General features: G+C 36.0%; 1 long non-coding RNA gene across 1 annotated transcript; it reads left to right on the top strand.

Annotated features, from left to right (window-relative positions):
• Positions 1-3,908: 3,908 nt before the first annotated feature.
• On the top strand, positions 3,909-6,401 carry LOC113056527 (uncharacterized). The gene is made up of 5 exons (XR_003277701.1): positions 3,909-4,093; positions 4,209-4,281; positions 5,147-5,216; positions 6,053-6,227; positions 6,324-6,401. It is a non-coding gene; the product is annotated as an uncharacterized LOC113056527 (long non-coding RNA).
• The last annotated feature ends 6,995 nt before the right edge of the window (positions 6,402-13,396 follow it).

Here is a 13,396-nt window from a genome sequence, read left to right as displayed (position 1 = left end):
ATGAAACTCAAAGACAGCCGCGGATGACCGATATAATACAGCGATTAAACATATGGCACTAATCTGATTAATAAAGAAGACAGAATACATTTGATAAAAGGCATTAAAAGAGCGTATTTACGACTACTCACCCAAACTGTGGAAATGATAGCAAGTATCGCGCGATGTGTGCTGAATGAGATTTCTTGAACGTGATTTCATAGCGATAAACATCTCATGTCCTCGTGTCGAATTCTGACGCCAAAAGTTTCCCACTGAAAGCAATGAAGGTCGTAGTGCTTCGATAGTCGACGCCGAGAGGCACATTTGGCGTCATAAAAGTGACGCTAGGGGCGCTTGACCATGCTTCGGTTTTTGACGCCTTTGGAGTGAGAATGGGTTGAGATGATTGTGATGAGAAACGCAACGCAGGCTAAACTAGTCCAGTAGCCTAAGTTAAGTTTAATGTATATTAAAGCTTCTTAGCTTGTAACAGCTTTAAGAAATCAATCGAAATTTATGCTATAATCTGCTATAGTTGTCCTCTTCGTTTCATTTAAAACATTTATTTTAGAATAAAAGTTGATAAAAACTGGCTGAAGAATCATATAACAGTAACTTATAGCTGTTTTCCTGAGTTCACCATTTCAATGACCTGTCGTTATTTTTTATTTACTGAAGCTACTGGTGTGTGACACCTGTTATTCACTATATAAATAATTATAATAATAATACAAGCTATACAAGTTTTGCTCAAGCATTTCTTGACTTATTTACGGCAGAAGGTAAATTTCTAGAAAAGATGTATTGTTGTTGTTTGCCATTTTTAAATGTTACAATTTTATTGGTGTGTGTAACAGCTCAAGTATACAGTATGCCACCTAGTCTTAAATTTTATTGTGAGATAAAGACCATCTCATTAGCATCTCTTTGTTTAAGAATGTTGCATTGTCTCTGAATATTTGATTACTGTACTGTATTTTTCTATTAAATTTACATTTGCACAATAAATCATCTTATAGCTACATGGTAGGTAGGCTATCTGACTAAATGCTGATAGTGGTCAAAAGCAATAGCAAAAGTAATAGTTTGTATTATTAAATTGCAGAGAAAGATTGTGGATAGCAAGGTTGGCTTGTACACTAAACATACGCAAAACATTGCATTTTGTGCGAAATGCGTGTGGTAGGGGGCCCAACCTTATATTCTTTCATAGGGCCCAAAATTGCTAGTGGCGCCCCTGCCCGCATTCACAAATATACGAAAAGAGCTAGACATGCTAAACATCTCAGTCTCATAGAAATTCCTCTTTTAGAAATGTCAGCCAGAAAACGGCCCAATCTGAAAAATTGATGATTATGACATCACACTTATCACACTCCCCCTCCACTTTAAAATAATTGGCTACATTTTTTGAGTGGCAGCAAAGTCAGCCAATCATCGTCAAGTGTTTGCTTTTCATAATGAGATTTCAAGTTAAGCCAGCAGGGGGAGCCAAATAGGTGCAAAACCACTTGTTTAAAATCCCCCTCCCTAAAAGAGCTATCTGAGAGAGGTTTTTCGGAAGCTTCTAAGGCATTACATACCAAAACAAAAAAAAAAATTGTCTACATGTCACATCACAGAACAAGGATAAATAGCCCGTTCAATCATTCTATGTCACCTTTAATATCTGGTTTTAAATAAATTTGTTTTGAAAAGTGTCTGCTATTTGAATAAATATTTTAAAGGGTTTTTGTATTTAAACTTTTTACAAGTGTATATTCATTTTTGGCCAACCAAAACTCAGCTAGATCTCAGCCAAATATTTTCCTTCTGGTGGACCAAACTCAAACCAGAACTCAGCCAAAAAGGTGCCTTTTGCTTTTGGTTGGTTTGCCTCCTGCCACAACTCAGCCAAATGGTTTTTCACACAAAGGTGTTACAAAAACAGAGCCAGAATTAAGCCTGAAGTGCCTAAAGTAAGCCAGACTTTAGCCAGGTGTGTTGCTATCTGCGTATGCGCTTTGAACCATCTGTATATATTTGAAGAAATGTATAATGTGTATTTCTTATATACTCTGCAACAAATGTTTTTACATTAACCTCCTCTCCATTTTCCTTAATTTTCTCATGTAGCTTTAAGTCTATTTCAGGTTGAGCAAGTAACCAAGGTGCCATTGGAGGTGTAACAATTATTGGAGCAAATAATTTCTTGTTTAACCCAGTTGTCTTGCACAGTGATACAGGTTAGATCCAAATGCAGGTTTATTAAGGGCAATCCACATACAGGCAAGGGTCATACACCAAGCAAACAACAACAACAGAGGCAAATCCAAAACAGTATCAAATCCAGGCACAAGTCAGGTCAGGCAGTAAACAATCACAAACGATAAAACCGGCACGGGTCAAAACCAGAAAGACACAGAACAGGATGACAGGATGAAAGGATGAAAGGATGAGCACTCGGTATGCAGGCAGATCAAACAATACTTCGCAATGAGTGTGAGTGAGAGCATGGTTTAAACAGTCTGGATAATAGCTAACAGGAAACAGGTGTGGTAAAGTTCAGACTGGTGCATGGGATGATGGGTAATGGAGTCCTGAGGGTGAAGTGTGAGAAAGTCCTCTGCAGGCCAGCAGAGGGAGGCATCCTGGCTCTCATTACAGCAGTTTCATTAATCCACGTTTTTATTTTTCATGCAAAGCCTTTACCTGGTGTATTCATAGTTTCCCAACTTAAGTACTCCCTTTACAGGATGATCATTACTTTGTCCATTTAGATTAATCCAAAGCTAGTTTTTCCCCTTCTTATACACAGTGGCATTTCAGATGTTTCCACCTGCAGTGCTGAATTTGGGGTTGCTTTTAAAATGAATCTCAACGCTTTGGCTTGTATGATATCCAACTTTAACAGTTACAGATTCATACACAATATATTCATAATCTAGGACTGATCGCATGAGACCAACATATATTTTAATGACTGCTGACCTGCAACACCTCTTATTAAATTCAGTACTTTACTGCACTTTTTTTTAAATATAGTCGATATGATCTTTCCAGTTTAAATTGTCAAACCACATTCCCAAATACTTAAATTATATGGAGTTTCATTAGAAAGAGTCTAAATTTAAGTTGCTTGTTTGCTTTTTTCTTTGTAAAATCTGATAACATGTTTTGGATATAGAGAATCAAAACCCACATTCTAATGACCAATTTTTGTCTAATGACGATTTTTGTCCTCTTTTCCACATGTATGGACTTTGTGTCTGGCAATAAAGTTAATGATAAAAATAGGAAGCATAAAATAACAGAATTTAAATAAGTTTATTGATCTAACTGATAGCTTGCTTAAACTTCGAGTAAAGTGGAAAATAGTTTTAAAATCACTACATAAGGCTCGATACAGACCTTGTTTTAGTAATAGTAAATGCTTGCTCATAATCAGTAATGAAATCTCAAATGACAAGTTATAATACATTAAGATTATTAAACACTGAGAAATACTTCTTAAAACAAGTGAAATGCTCTTACACAAAAACTGCCTGGAAGAATTATCTTGGCAGACACACACGCAAATTTTGCCTAGATTTAACCAGTGCTGGCCCTACCTAATAAGCGGTATATGCCACCCGTATATCCCGTGGCCACTAGGGGGCCCCCTTATGTGCATGAAAATACATACTTGCTCGTTGTGGCTCGCACGCGTGTGCGCTTTAGTGGCACTTTTGAAGTATTTTCCAAAGAATATACAAACGAAAATGCAGGTCAGTTAAATACTGTAACATTCTTAAAGATCTCACTAAACGGAAAAAGCCTTTTTTATTAATAATACTGCATGTACAAATGTTTAGTAAAATTATTAAAAATTACAATTCTTCAATGTTGTGGTGCACTGTTAAAAATTGCTGTTAATTTACGTCAGAATTTTAACAGTATAAACCCGTTATTTTAAAAAGCAGTGCTTACCTGTTTATTTACGTTCGGTGAAATGACCTAGATAAAATTTAACGTTATTTTACCGTATTTATTGCTCGAAGGAAAGAAAACAGTACTTAACAGTATTTTGGGAACAGAAAGCTGCAGCGAGCACATGTGGATTTTCATCCGTCTTTATATTGTGATTTAACCGGTGAGTGTACCTTTGCCTTGCTCCTTTCACACAAAATACACGTTTGCAATTGCAAATAACTGTGCAAATAACTTTGATAAGTGGATGCTGAGGCTGTTTAATATGTCCATTTCAGTGCTAAAATCGTCAACGTTCCAACGGCATCATAGATTGGAGCTGGATAGATTCAGATATCCCCCGATTACAAGGTGAGTTTAATCAAACATGATATAAATTCTGCAAAGTAAGCCTTTAACACAATAGCAACGAAGTAATATTGATGTATCTGTAACACGCTGAAATTATCGTCTTCTCGTTTGCTAATTTTAGCTTGCTATCTTTTCATTTAATGCCTAATAGTGTATATTAGACAAAACGTTGATTTCAATAACGTTGTGCTTGCGAATTTGGGTAAGCTTGTTCTTCTAATTTGTACATAACTGTATTCCGAGGGAAGTTTTTCTTAATAGTGTTGTCGTTTTGTTAGTTTATTGTTGGCTGTATTTTGGATTGCTTCGATCCAAGTTGGCTTGATAGAATAAGTTACGCGATATAATAATCAGTAAGAATAATTCATGTTGATTTATTTTGCATTGTTGGTTTGTATGGCAATGTTACTTTACCCAGTACAGTAGGCCAATGGCAGTTTTATTTTTGTGGAGATTTTATTTTGTTATTGTTGAGATTGTTTGAGTTACGTTTTTTCGTTCCTAAAGACTGTCCATTTTGACTTGTCAGCATGTTTGGGTGTCAGTTATGCAGGCAGCAATGCAGTACTCCAGTGGTCTATGTGAAGCACATGAGGATTCACAGCAATACCCCTAACTTGTTTCTTCATTGTTGCATCCAGGACTTTAACAGGAAATTTGCTAAATTAGCAGCTTTAAAATCACATCTTTACAGACAACACAATGACAAATGTGATACACTAACTCAGTTTTATTCCCATTTTAAAGTCCACATCATTGCACCATTGAAGTCCACTATATGCAGATAATTCTTTAAATATTTTTCATCAAAAATATTGTTAGTGTATTTTGTCTCTGTGTCCTCATCATTGTTACTGTTTCTTAGGCATCTTCCACTGCAGCTGATGTAGAAAGGACACTTGAACTACCTTCAACTCCTCGACTGATACTCTTTGGTATGTACGTATAGAACTATATGAATGTATAGTCTATTTTATTACATAAGCCATTAAGAATGTTTTTTTCTGTATTTCAAAAAACATGGTAAATGCTTCTGTACAACACTGAAAGGGAAAGGTCACACAAAATAAATATTCTGCTATCTTTTACCAACAATCATGTCATTCCAAGCCCTTAAGACTTTTATTCATCTTTGGAAAACAAATTAATATATTAATACAATTCTTTCAGCATTTTTGTTAATCAATTGAAAAAAAAAAAAACTTTGATGCTTCAAAATGTTTCATAAATTTTTGTAAATGTATGAATTTTATTTGTTTATTCTTGTATAAACATTCATCACTGAGCATACAGCAAATAAGCTCAAACATGCTTGCTTGACGTGAGGTTTGTTCTGGTCTGTCAGGCTAGCGCGTTTGAGTTTCCATTTAACCTGGATTTGACTGGACTTTTAATGAACAGAAATGATGAAAGAATATTAAAAATAGTTTCATTTTTGTTTTGAAAATGAAAACTCTTTGAAAGTGAGGGGGACTAATTAATTACTTTTTTTTAACCCTTCAACTGTACTGAGCAAAAATATTGTGTTAAATACATCATAAAAATTGCAGCAACTATTTCACAATACACCGTATAATGCACATGTTGACTTCAGTGTCTGTCCAGACCAGTCCACAATCAGCATTTTGAAATGCATATGTTATGTTAAAAGAACAGGGCTTTGTGACTAGGTAAAATCATTTCAGTTTCCCTTGCATTTGTTTGCAATCTGGCAGTAGAAAATTAGTGTTATATGACTGTCTGACATTGTTTTTTCTTTGAAATGTTTTAGGTGAAAAACCAGGAAGCTGCATTCATAAATGGATGATTAGTTTTGAGGGGCAAATAATCTGTGAGGGCATCCAGCCAAGTTTTCTGTCTGGACTTTCTGCTGTGTTTTCAACTTTCTACAATTTCAATGTGGAGTACCAAGCTGAGGCTGCATCCACGTTGGAATTTATTCAGCGGTTAGATGCTTAGAATCATATGATAATTTCTATTCACATTCTCGTTATGTAAAATTTTACCCACACTAATTCTGAATGTATGCATTTGTTTTTCAGGTGCTTCATTGGAATAAATCCTGAAAAAGGCACCAAGTGTGGACAAGTCATATCAAAGCGGACAGGGAAGGTTGGCCACAAAAAGAAATCAGTCAACACTCGGGTTGCCAGTCTACTTAAGAAGCTAATGGACTTTGAGTGGGACTTCATATAAGTGAACTCACTCATCCACTGACATACCACACACACACCGTACACATACTCTTCACACATGATAAAAAACATGTTTTTAGTGTGTTTAGTCGCACAATTTTTTCAGGTGTTCATTCTTGAATACCTACATTTTGACTTCATTCATCATTGAATTATTTCTTCATTCAGTAACTCTTATTCACTAATAATTTAGTAATTCTTATTCTCTCAGCAGTTCGCTAAAGTCACTCATTTAGTTTTTTCTAATGTTATGTAAATTATTTGTTTATTCTGTTAAACGAAATTTTACTCTGAGGCTTAAGTTTTAGTCATTCCACTTGCATCAGCCACTAATTTTGAGAATATTTTGTGATTTAAAGTGGCTTTTTTTTTCAAGTTTTAATAAAACAAATTTGAAGTTACACTTTGTGTTGAATTTTTAATGTTTCAAAGGCTATATCTGTATGTTGTATTAAAACATGGTTTTATAGCAAGACTTCAAAGGGTTAATTCATAAAATTTAAGAAATATCTAGAAAAATAATTCCACCTTTTTTTCTTAGCAGTGTGTAGTTTGTAGTTTACAGTTAAAAGAAAAAAAAAAAACATCAACTAACTGTTAATGCTTTTGACAGTAATTTATTGTTAATTTATAAAATAACAGCTTTATGCTGTATTTCCAAAAACAGTAAAAAACTGTAAATTTCAACAACAGCAAGACACTGTTAATTTAACAGTAACTTGCTGGCAACTGTGCTGCCAGTTACTTACTGTTTTTTAACGGGACAATTTTTAAGAGTGTGGATTGTGCTATCCAAACACTGAAAGACCGTTGACCATCAGCTCTACACTACAAAAAATGATTTTCAAAAAAAAAAAGCAAATTGTCTTGTAAGCAAATAAATCTTGTGATGGTGTAAAAAAGTAAACTTATTGAAACTAATTATAATTTCATATTTTATTCTTTTGAATTTGTGGTAAAATGTGATAAAATAAGTTTACTTTTTCAAGAATAAAATTTCTCACCCCATTGGCAGGTATTGTTGCTTGTTTTAAGCACGAATTGACTTAAATTTAATATTTTTGGTCTAAAACTAGATTTTTTTCTTATGCCATTTATGCATTTTGGTGTAATAATTTAGATATTTATACTGAAAAAAGACAAAAATAAGTAAGTCATTTTTTGCAGTGAAGGTAACATTGGGAGAACACCGAGCACTGGAAATGAGTCGGATCTTGTCATTGAATTAGAAAGCATGCCAACTCTTCCTAAAGACAAAATGACAGCACCGGAATTACTTGCATTCCTGCATGATAAAGATATGTGATGTGAGTTATACCCAAATCTTTGGTTATGTCTAAGCATTTCATGTACTCTCCCAGTGGCGTCAGCATTCTTTCCTGTGAATAAGGAGTTTACACTGTCCTAGTTATGTTGTTGTATTTTAAATACATTGATGTAGCATGCAAATTGAAATAACATTGTCTTTTTAATTTGACATTGTCAGATTGTGTTTGTGATATTATCGGTGTAAGGTTAGCATGTTGTGTACATTAGATGATTGGGGCCTCATTTTGAAATCTGCTTAGGGCCCCCAAAAAGCTAGGGCCGGCCCTGGATTTAACATTTCTAATCTTAGTTAGACTTCAGTTTTTGCAGTGTGCATGTTAACATTCACGAGGTTAATATTCACCATTCGGTTTCTTTTTAATGCATGTTGTCAGTATTGCCAGACACAAGGTCCATTCAGAAAACAGAGTAATGATAAACATAGGAAATAAAATAGCAGAACTTAATTATTTGCATGCACAGAATCACAAAGCAGTTTATTGATTGGATAGTTTGCTTACACTTTCAGTAAAGTACAGTTGCTGGAAATTGTTTTAAAACCACTAAGGCAGGATACAGACCTTGTTTTAGAATATTAAGCTAATACGGTTGTTGCTGAATGTTAAAGCTTTAAGAAAAATAGAAGATTATTTCTCAGAGTTTCTGTCATCACCCTTCTCAACCGGTTTTACCTTCTTCAGTTAGAAAACTACGTCGATGATCATCTCGGAGTCCGCGGCCCATCTGTGTGAAGCCTTAAGGTCCAGGTCGTTCCTGGTCCAGTGATGTGTCCCTTTGTTCTTCCCATTATAGTCAACGTAGCAGTAGAGCTCGGAGTAGGTGTTAGAATCAGAAATCGTACTTTTGATGAGGGTGACACTCTCCCGCACTTCAGTCCACGACATGCCAAACTTCACCGCTATCTTGTTATCCGCCTCAGCATTTGTACCTGCTTCGACGGTTATTTCCTGACCGATTTCAAAGTTTGAGGCGGTCTGTTTGGTGACCTTGTAAGTCCACTGGGATTCAGCCACATTTTTCTTAAAGATAATGCGGCCACCACACCCCACAGCTGCACCATCCTTCTTCTCCAGTCGTATCATGCTGGTGGTTGTGTCCACAATCTTTCCAGACTCCATGTAAGGGATCCCATGGTCCAAGCTGGTTGGGTGGTGAATGGTTATGACAGCGTTGCCCATTCTATAAAAAAAAAAAAGTTGAATGAAAATGGGTAAGCAATAATACTTAATGATGCTCAATAAATCGACTACGCAACCCTTCCCAATTGACTAGTTGCACGAAAGGCTCTCGATGAGCTCATTTGTTTCCTGTAGAGCCAGATATGTTTGAACCTGCTGCTATTCTGAATGTAGTTAGTGTCTACACGGACCCGGTTGGGTGTTGCGCCAAGTGAATCAGCACGTTACGATAAAGGAGGATGTGTAGACACCAATTACATACAGAATAGCAGGTCACAGAAACCTGGAGTCACCCAGCACCCCATCAACATTCAAATGACTCAAATACTTGCAATCAACTGTGCTTTGTACACGATTGCGTAGGCAAAAAAAGCACCACTGTTTCTTATGTTATTAAAGTTACTTAAAGTTATTTGCTGGCAAGTGACATCACTCAGCACCCCATTAACACCCAAAGTGGTTGGAATCATTTGTGCTAACCAAACAAACATTTGCATCAGTTATTTAAATTCCAAAGCAAGGATTGTGTGTGCTTGGTGCACTGTGACCTTTACAAAAATAAAGCTCTTAAAAAAAAAAAAAAAAAACTGAAGAGACCGCTGCACATTCTCTAATGTCATCCTAAATGAGTGACAGTCATATTCAAATTTGCAGTAACAGACACGCATCTTAATTTTGAATAGGAGTCAACTCACAGAAACTATTAGAAATGGTAAATGGTGACATGCTTCAAACTTCACTTATAATAACTCCTTTCATCAGTTATAAGTGGTCATAAATGTAAAGAATCTGATACACCCTCATCACACAACCACTACAAACAAACATGAAACAAAAACATCACGATACACGTTTTAAAGGGGGGGTGAAATGCTATTTCATGCATACTGAGTTTTTTTACACTGTCCATGTTTAGCATGGGAATCCAACTCTTTAACAAAGTTTAAAAAAAAAATAAGTTGTACGTTTGAAGGAGTATTTCGGTTCCAAAAATACTCCTTCCGGTTTGTCACAAGTTTCGGAAAGTTTTTTTCGAGTATGGCTCTGTGTGACGTTAGATGGAGCGGAATTTCCTTATATGGGTCCTGAGGGCACGTTTGCAGTAAAAGCGCGCGCTCCCGTATAGCAGAGCAGAGAGAGGCTTGTGCACAGACAATTAGTGATGGGAAGTTCGGATCATTTTACCGACTCGGACTTTTGAGTCTCGTTCAGCAAAATGAACGAATCTTTTTTCGAGTCATTTCGTTCATTTTAGCAAAATGTTATTAAAATATTAAGTGCTACCTCCCCAACACATCTAGTCCTTACGCAAACGTTGATCACACTACAAACAATACAAAACTAAAATGCTATGAGAAAGAAAAAAAATACTCATTCTTTACCTGGGTCTTCAGTCTGTGATTAGCTCACCTCACCTCTTATCTGACAAGAAGTCTTCGGGTTAAGTCATTCCTTAATCACGTGACAGCCCCATACGCAAAACTTACGGTCTTGAGCCGGAAAGAGAATTGATTAGTTCATCTCACGAGTCTTTCGGGTCGAGTTTGACTCGTTCCTTAATCACGTGACAGCCCCATGCGCTATTTCTGACATTTCTGTCACTGTGTTTTTGTTACAGTTTGTTGAGGATCTGTGGTGTTATTTTATAAATAAAACCCCGTTATAAATAAAATTGATTAATTTGTCTTCTTGACTGTCTATCGGTAAATAAACACTATAGGCTATATAATAATCCAAGCTTACAATAAGTAGTATTTATAGACTAGTTTGTTCATTTTTACTCCAATTTTGAGTTTGATGAATAATAATTGCTTTTCCTAGGCAGACTTGACATATTGGTGTAATATATGTATAAGAAGATCGCTCAAAAAAGGACATAATGACATACATTAAAAGCAAATAACATTTTGAATTATTAATGTTAAAGACATTAAGGTTATGATAACTTCAGCTTTAACGGTTATAACCCAGCTCAGAGTGCGGAGTTTCAGATCCTGGTGCACTGCCAGTGCAGGGGCCATGTTTTGGGAAGACTTTGACGAGAGGGTAGCAAGCTTGAGGCCTTCTGCTACCTCTAAGACCTCAGATGATATGATGGCCAACCTTGCAGAGCCACTCTTACCCCGCACATCAGACCCTCTGGCCTGGTGGAGGAGATGTTCACCAGTATACACAAGCCTTTCAGAAGTCACAAAGACAAGACTTTGCATTGTGGCCACATCCGTGCCATCTGAATTTTTTTTTTTTCTAAAACTGGGCAGATTAACTCAGAAGAAGTCACAGACTCAGCCCATCCAAGGTCAGGGAGCTTTTTTTTTTTTTTTTTTTTAATGAAAACCTGCCTTAAAGCAAGTCCTAAAAATTATAGCCACAGTATGTCATTTATTTTAAAGCTTATTTATTTTTATTTATTTTAGAAAAAGACTAGCTTGTGCAATATTTTTGTTGTGATTTTAAAAGGTAATTTGTTATTGTTATAAGGCTCCGTAGCTTTAGTATCTCTTAATTTTCATTTATTTTTTATTCAAATGGTTTAAAATTATTTTGGGAATAGCTTGTGCAATATTTCATTTCTTTTTTTATATTGTACTTTTAAAGTTCATTTGTTAAGGTTATTAGACCCTGTCTTTTAATTTTAATTTCATTTTTAATTATTTACATTTTTATTATTTTAATTTTGGAATAGTTGTCCTCTTTGTTACAAAGCTTTTCTGTAATAAACAACTATTCAAAAGTATGTACAGTGTTTTTAATGTTTATAAAGTGTCATATGTTACAAAAGTATGGTTTACACAGACAATCTGATTTAATAACTGCACAACTAAAAAACACACAAAAAAAAAAAAAAAAAAAAAAAACAAAAAAAAAAAACACATTTTAAGCATAACCAACTCTTTATTTCCACATTCAGTGTTATGGAAAAGTACCACCATGACAGAAATTAAAACCAACAATTTGAAACCAGAAATGCATCACGTTACTGTAAGAGTAAATAATACTAATAATAAATAAGTACTACGCACCCATTTTGTGAGGAAAGTTGTAAATGAACTAATTACTCTAGCCAATGTTGTCACACAGTACAAAAGAACGAAAAACCCGAAGAACCGAAAGATGAACTATTCAATTCTCTGCATTATTTTACTGTCTATGGTTTAAGTGTATGGGTTTGTCACGTGATTAAGGAACGACTCGACCCGAAGACTCATCAAGGGGCAAGGAACTCGACCGGAAGTTGAAGTCGGGTGGGGGCTGCCATCTTTTAGCAGAACTTCACTTGCGTTAGCATTCCCATTGACTCCCATTCATTTTGGCGTCACTTTGACAGCGAATAACTTTACATCTGAGGCGTTTAAAGACTCTGTCCATTATTTATTTCTAAAGATACACGAAAATGTATAAAGGGCTCCATTACCTTCTATGTTACATTATGGCCCTGTAGAAACAGTTTTTGTAAAAAATAGGCTAACGATTGCGTCATAACCACTCGGCTCTCTGTCGCATTACCGTACAGACAGGAGGAGAAGCTCGCAGGCAATTAACTTAATATGGCGTAGTAGGCGTACTGTCGTTACATTTTAAAATACTATACAAAATAATTAATCAGAATACTTTCTCCTGCTCACTCACGACAAAGAACTCCCCGCTCAAGCTCGCCGTCTCTGTAAGATTAACGATGGCAGTTTGCACGCACAGCTACTAGAAGATTTACATCTGTCAGACAGGTTGCTGACGTCGTCAAGCTTCGTTTGAGTCTGCGCGTCAGAAACAGAAGTGCTAAAAAACGCTAAAACCGGGCTTCATTTGTTTCAATTGAGTTCCAATGGGGTCGCTGTGTCCATTTCTTTTACTGTCTATGAGACTCATGAGATGAACTAATCAATTCTCTTTCCGGCTCATGCTGCATTGGGTTTAACCATAGACAGTAAAAGAAATGGACACAGCGACCCCATTGGAACTCAATTGAGACAAATGAAGCCCAGTTTTAGCGTTTTTTAGCACTTCCGTTTCTGACGCGCAGACTCAAACGAAGCTTGACGACGTCAGCAACCTGTCTGACAGATGTAAATCTTCTAAATGGCTGTGCGTGCAAACTGCCATCGTTAATCTTGGAGAGACGGCGAACTTGAGCGGGGAGTTCTTTGTCGTGAGTGAGCAGGAGTAAGTATTCTGATTAATTATTTTGTATAGTATTTTAAAATGTAACGCCAGTACGCCATATTAAGTTAATTGCCTGCGAGCTTCTCCTCCTGTCTGTACGGTAATGCGACAGAGAGCCGAGTGGTTATGACGCAATCGTTAGCCTATTTTTTACAAAAACTGTTTCTACAGGGCCATAATGTAACATAGAAGGTAATGGAGCCCTTTATACATTTTCGTGTATCTTTAGAAATAAATAATGGACAGAGTCTT

The sequence above is a fragment of the Carassius auratus genome, chromosome 37 (assembly GCF_003368295.1).
Source record: "Carassius auratus strain Wakin chromosome 37, ASM336829v1, whole genome shotgun sequence".
In the NCBI taxonomy this organism is placed as follows: Eukaryota; Metazoa; Chordata; class Actinopteri; order Cypriniformes; family Cyprinidae; genus Carassius; species Carassius auratus.
The sequence above is the reverse complement of the archived record's forward strand: the minus strand, read 5'-3'. Positions and strand labels throughout refer to the sequence as shown.